Source organism: Conger conger, chromosome 4, assembly GCF_963514075.1.
Source record: "Conger conger chromosome 4, fConCon1.1, whole genome shotgun sequence".
Taxonomy (NCBI): Eukaryota; Metazoa; Chordata; class Actinopteri; order Anguilliformes; family Congridae; genus Conger; species Conger conger.
This window is the reverse complement of record NC_083763.1, coordinates 78,668,455-78,675,954: the sequence shown is the minus strand read 5'-3', so window position 1 is coordinate 78,675,954 and position 7,500 is coordinate 78,668,455. Positions and strand designations below refer to the sequence as shown.

Genomic DNA, 7,500 nt, shown 5'->3' with positions numbered 1-7,500 from the left:
GACTAAGAGTAATATGGGGGGAGGAAGACAGAGAGAGACAGAGAGAGGTCTTGCTCGTACATCAGTGGCTGTAAGCGCAGTATTAAAGATAAAGAGGGAAACTGAGCTCACAGCCTGACAAGCAGCCAGGGAAACCCAGAGGTGCCTCCGCTGTCCCACAATGCAATGCCCCAGGAGCCAGGGCCCAGTGGACCCCTAATGCAGGCAGTGAAGAAGAGTGCTGTCACTGTGATCTATTCAGAGAGAGCACTGATGGATACAGCCAGGCGCGCACACACAGCGCACACACACACACTCACACACACACACACACACACACACACACACACACACATGTACAGCGCACAGCGCACACACACACACACACACACGTACAGCGCACAGCGCGCACACACACACACACACACACACACACACACACACACAGCGCACACACACACACACACACACACACACACACAGCGTGCACACACACACACACACACACACACGCACACACGCACACGCACACACACACTCACACACACACAAACACGCACACTCACACACACACACAGTGCACACACACACACACACACACACACACACGTACAGCGCACAGCGCACACACACACACACACACACACACAGCATGCACACACACACACACACACACACAGTGCACACACACACACACACACACGTACAGCGCACACACACACACACACACACACGCACACACACACACGTACAGCGCACACACACACACACACACACACACACACAGCGCACACACACACACACACACAGCGTGCACACACACACACACACACACACACACTCACACACACACACACGCACACACACACACACACAGCGCACACACACAGCACATACAGCAGAGCAGCACTATATCTATATACTGTAGCCTCGTGTCTATGTTCTCAATCCTGCACTGTAACCTCGTGGGTGCTTGTCTGGGACCTGGAAGATTGGTGGTTCAAGCCCTGGTGTAGCCACGATAAAATAAATAAACATAGCTAGGCCCTTAACCCCACATTGCTCCAGGGGAGGATAGGCACCTGCTTAGTCTATTCAACTGTAAATGGCTTTGGATGAAAAGTGTCTGATAAATAAGGAGTAACTGTGCAGTTGAGATTGTGTGTAACAGCAGGACTGTGTGATTGGGACAGAGCTGGGAGGTTAGAGTCCAGTTCCTCAGCCTGTAACAGGAAACCTTGTTCCTTATTCAGCACCTGTGCCCTCTCCCTCTCTCACTCTCTCTCTTTCTCTTTCACTCTCCCTCCTTCTCTCCCCTCTCTCTCTCTGTCTCTCTCTCTCTCTCTCTCTTTCACTATCCCTCCCTCTGTCAGTCCCTCTGACTGTGTTGAATCTGGAAGCTCTCTCTCAGTGGTAGTGTAGTGTGTGAGCTGCATTGTTCTGTTGTTTGGATCCAGAGCTGAAGCACACAGGTAAGAGAGTGTGTGGGAGTGTGTGAGTGTGTGAGTGTGTGAGTGTGTGAGTGTGTGTGTGTGTGTGTGTGTGTGAGTGAGTGTGTGAGTGAGTGAGTGAGTGAGTGAGTGAGTGAGTGTGTGAGTGTGTGAGTGTGTGAGTGTGTGAGTGTGTGTGTGTGTGTGTGTGTGAGTGTGTGTGTGAGTGAGTGAGTGAGTGAGTGAGTGAGTGAGTGAGTGAGTGAGTGAGTGTGTGTGTGAGTAAGTGTGTGTGTGTATGTGAGTGTGTGTGAGTGAGTGTGTGTGTGTGTGTGAGTGTGTGTGTGTGAGTGTGTATCAGCTGGGGTGCACTCCCTCAGAATGTGTTAACTCTTAACCAGGGTGCACTCATCCTCCGCTGGTCTTCAGCATGGAGCAGTGACAACTGCTGGAACAGGCTGTTTGGGTGTGTTGTGTTGTGGCTGCTGGTGGCTGGTGTGTTGTGTTGTGTTGTGTTGTGTTGTGGTGGGGCTTAGACGTGGTCAGGCTGTTGTTAGGATTAGGGTCAGGATTATGGTTAGGATCAGGATTAGGATCAGGGCTAGGGTTTGGGTTAGGATCTGGGTTAGGTACACAGAAATGTGTAAGTAAAGGAGACAGGTGATAGGGTAGAGAGCATAGGGCAAAGCCATTGTTTGTTTATGGGCAATGCTTAAATATGGTTAAATCTGTGCTGCCGTGTGTGCGTGTGTGTGTGTGTGTGTGTGTGTGTGTGTGTCTACTGAAGGATTCTATTGATTCAAAATAATTATTTTGAGAACTAGTGTTCCTGATAAAGTGGTTTCCTTGCTTCCATGAATGTTCTCATAGATCATTCATGGAATAACCATAACCTCTACAGAACTGTTAGTTAATGTTTAGAGTTACGTTGGCTTGTTTAGGGCATCGATTGTTAGTTCCTACTGTGCGTGCATCACTGGCTAGATAGAAATAAGTAATTGTAATTTAATTACATAACTGCTATTTCATGAATTCCTATAATTGTGATAGATATGTCAAGTCATTTAATGAATTGTTTTAAGTGTTATTCAACAGTTATAATTTGCTGTTGAATGACAGCTATTATTTGGTTGATATAGTTAGTGTTATTAACGCAAGTGTAATTTATCTTTTTCAGAGACAGACATATTTAACTTCTTGTTAAGACCTATAGGTCTGAGGCAGTGAGGTAGCATGTCCTCTCTGTAGGTTTCTGTTATCCACTAGATTTGCACCATTGACTTGTTAACAATCTCTCTCAACTTGAAGTAAAAAAACTCAATAAGACTGTGCTGTGTTGTGCTTACACTTTCATTCAGAAATATCCCAGTGGTGTACTGTCAACTATGTATCATGGTGGGAGACGTAATAACTGAATTCTCACACTGTGGTGTGCAGTCAGCCGGGTCACTGTGTGAGAGAGTATGTATGGGAGCGATGTAGTCTCTCTCTCTGGACATTATTAATGTGCATCTCTCTTTTGGGCTTTTAGCTGTAGTGAGATATACTGGCAGGGAGTAATCTCAGCCTAAAGTACAATACATGTCTTCATTTAGTGTCTTCACACCAATCGTCAATGTACAGATTTTAGTTGATCTTGTGAAATATTTCAAATGTTATGCTTGTAGTATTTTCTTGTATGCTGTGTAAAGAGGGTTGATAGCCGCTCTTTCCCTTGCTCTCTCTCTATCTTCCTCTGTCTCTCCCTCCCTCCCTCCTTCCCCGCTCTCTTGATTTGTGGTGGAATGCTGTAGTTTGTGGTCAGTCTCAGCCAGATACTGGGTTATGTGGGGTGACTGGGGGATGTGGGGTGTGGGGGTGTGGGGTGTGGGGGCTGTGTGTGTGCGTGTGAGAGAGTGTGTATGTTTACATTACATTACATTAAGAGCATTTGGCAGACGCTCTTATCCAGAGCGACGTACAGTTTATTAGACTAAGCAGGAGACAATCCTCCCGGATCAAACCCGGATTGAACCGTCGACCTTGCGGGTCCCAGTCACCTGAACCACTCCGCTACAGGTCGCCCCTGTGTGTGCGTGATAGTGCAGTCCATATCTCAGTGCTGGTGACAGGCTGATGTACTACAGGCCTCTCTCTCTGTCAGCACTTCCTGTTTCCCTCTGTCTCTCCAGTCAGGCCCTGCCCACACACGCGCTCCGCGTCTGGCACACGCTGCCTCTGGCCGGCTCCGATCCTTTTTCCACAGTCATTATCCCTAATAGCCACCATTACGGCTCTGATTATGTGTACTTTTACAGGCAGGTAATGGCCACTGTGGCCGCGTCGTTATACAGTCTTATTAGAGGCCATTTTGTTGGTTGTTTGGGGAGCTGATGTGACTCAGACAGGAGCCATATCCCTCTGTGCGACTAAGAGCAGGACTGAGACGTTGCCCTTCTCTAAAATGGCCCCTGGGGCTTCATCTGCCAGGACCTGCAATGGAGTGTGAATCACTCTCTCTGTTAGCACCGAAAACAGAGCTAAACACTGCTCCTGCTTCCAGGCACTCCACAGCTTCAGTAAACAGCACATTTTCAGGGAATAACTTCAGTATGAGCCTTGGGTATCGTCCCAGTCACCTCATCCCGTGATTAGTGCAGTGCGATAACTTCAGCTGGGCGTGTGGTGGGCTGCCCTGTGCTCTCTGAACTCTTTTCCCGCTGGTTATTCCGCCTGTCTGCGCTCTCGGCCTGAGTGGACTCAGTTCTGGGCTCAGGGAAGCTGCTTATCTCGTGCTCCACCCTTAAGGCCAGCATAGAGCTCAGTGACAGAGCTGCGCTCAGCTCCACTGCGGTTGTGGCCCTCTCCAGTCGCCCAGAGAATAAACCTCATGTCACTGTGGCCAGCGACATCCACTGCACAGTGACGCTCTGTTGCTGGACTATAAACTGGCCTGTAGACCAAACAGGCTTGTGTGACTGTGATGCACAGGAAAGCCATAATCTCCATGCTTTAGAGATGTAGCGCTTCTGCCCCAAAAGCACACCCTCTCGTTCTTCCCTATAAACAGCTGAGCAGCCGACTATCCAATTAAATTTGGTCCCCTAAAATGGGGGGGGGGGGGGGGACTCGGTATAAAAATGTATGGATGTGCTGGAGTACTGAGCCACTGTCCAAATACTTACGCACTGCACTGTATATGGGAACCCAGTGGTAATGAACAGGTCCAATGTGAGAACTGAGAGGACACACACTCACACACACACACACACACACTCCCCTCACTCACACACACACACACACACACACACACACACACATATACTCACACACACACACATACACATATACACACACACACTCACACACTCCCCTCACTCACACACACACACACACACACACACACACTCACACACTCCCCTCACTCACACACACACACACACACACACACACACACATATACTCACACACACACACATACACATATACACACACACACTCACACACTCACACACTCCCCTCACTCACACACACACACTCACACACACACTCACACACACACACACTCACACACTCACACACACACACACACTCACACACTCCCCTCACTCACACACACACACACACACACACACACACACACTCACACACACACACACACTCACACACTCACACACACACACACACACTCACACACTCCCCTCACTCACACACACACACACATATACTCACACACACACACATACACATATACTCACACATACTCACACACTCAAGCACACACACACACACACACACTCATACACTCCCCTCACTCACACACACACATACACATATACTCACACACACACACACACACACACACACACAGGCCTCCTGTGTGCTGCCAGCCCTGCTCCCATCCCCCACCACACACAGGAAATTACCCAACATGCACTGCATACTGGTTCTCTGCTGTAACATCTGGCAAACACATACACACATCCATGCATGACCAAAGTAAAATGATAAAACAGCATTCAACATGTGACACACAGGTCAACCTTTGTCTTGGCTGAACTTTAATCATGCCACTCCCACATACACTCACTCTAACACACATGCACATACATGCACACACTAAACAATACTGTTAGGGTGTATGGGGCAGGGTATAGGTTAGTGGGTAGGGTGTAGGCATTAGGTAGAGGAGTAGGGGTATGTGTTTGAAAGGGTTTAATGGGCAGAGTGAGTCAGCAGCAGAATGTGGGGTTCTTACAGGTATTTGGGGGGTAGATGTGAAACAGGGCAGCCCTGTGTGATTGGGTCCCAGGGAAGATTCCAGAAGGGCAGGGTCATGTGCAGACAGACAGACAGACAGACAGACAGACATGGCAGCTGCAGGTAGGTCTGTGTCATTTCCCATAACCCCACATTACCTCAGAGACCTGCAGCAGCATGCAGAGCCCAGGTATACTCACACACCTGTGCCAGGCCCACGCCCCCAACCCTGCCTCTCTCTTATGTCATCCTTTTAGGTGACTGTACATTCCTGCATAAACACACACACACACACACTCTCACACACACCATACACACACTCACACATTCACCATATACACACACACACACACACATACACCATACACACACACACACACTCACACATACACCATACACACACTCACACATTCACCATATACACACACACACACACACATACACCATATACACACACACACACTCACACATACACCATACACACACACACACACACACACACACACTCACACATACACCATACACACACTCACACATTCACCATATACACACACACACACACACACACACACATACACCATACACACACTCACACATTCACCATATACACACACACACACACACATACACCATATACACACACACACACTCACACATACACCATACACACACACACACACACACACACACACACTCACACATACACCATACACACACTCACACATTCACCATATACACACACACACACACACACACACACACATACACACACCATACACACACACACACACATTCACCATATACACACAAACACACACACTCACACATATTCACACAGTATCTAAGCTTGCTCATAAGTGTGTGCGTATGTGGCTATGGTTTAATAGAGATTCTGAATGTTCACCACAGACATTCCTTCAGATGAATTCCTTCCAAAACCACGTTGGCTGGATGTTTATTTGGCCTTTTATGGCAAACAAGTGTGTTTAACGATGCGGGAGAGAGCAGTGGTCCGTAAAGCTATTTCCATTAGTGGGTTTGACACAACCGGCTCCACCAGGTGCAGTGTCTGTGTGTCCTCACCTCTCTCACCTTTAGGGAATGAAAATAACCCTCTCCCTGCTAACAGGCTAACATTACATTACAGCTATTTATCTCCCTGCTAACAGGCTAACATTACATTACAGCTATTTATCTCCCTGCTAACAGGCTAACATTACATTACAGCTATTTATCTCCCTGCTAACACGCTAACATTACATTACAGCTATTTATCTCCTTGCTAACACGAGCATTACATTACAGCTATTTATCTCCCTGCTAACAGGCTAACATTACATTACAGCTATTTATCGCCCTGCTAACAGGCTAACATTACATTACAGCTATTTATCTCCCTGCTAACAGGCTAACATAACATTACAGCTATTTATCTCCCTGCTAACAGGCTAACATTACATTACAGCTATTTATCTCCCTCCTAACATGCTAACATAACATTACAGCTATTTATCTCCTTGCTAACATGCTAACATAACATTACAGCTATTTATCTCCCTCCTAACAGGCTAACATTACATTACAGCTATTTATCTCCTTGCTAACATGCTAACATTACATTACAGCTATTTATCTCCCTGCTAACAGGCTAACATTACATTACAGCTATTTATCTCCTTGCTAACATGCTAACAGTGCAGAGCAGGATGGGCGATGCTAAGTTCAAGCTTTACTCCAGCTGGTTTGTGCCTCAGCTGACTCATTGATGTTTGTGCTGACGTGAGTTAGTCACCCCGCTGAATGAACAGCATCGCTCAGAATTCCCACAAGGCTTCAGGAAACAACTCACAAC

At 47.3% G+C, this 7,500-nt stretch overlaps 1 protein-coding gene across 1 annotated transcript in view; it reads left to right on the top strand.

Moving 5' to 3' along the window:
* Positions 1-7,500, top strand: part of palld (palladin, cytoskeletal associated protein) — a 74,516-nt gene that overhangs the window by 25,990 nt on the left and 41,026 nt on the right.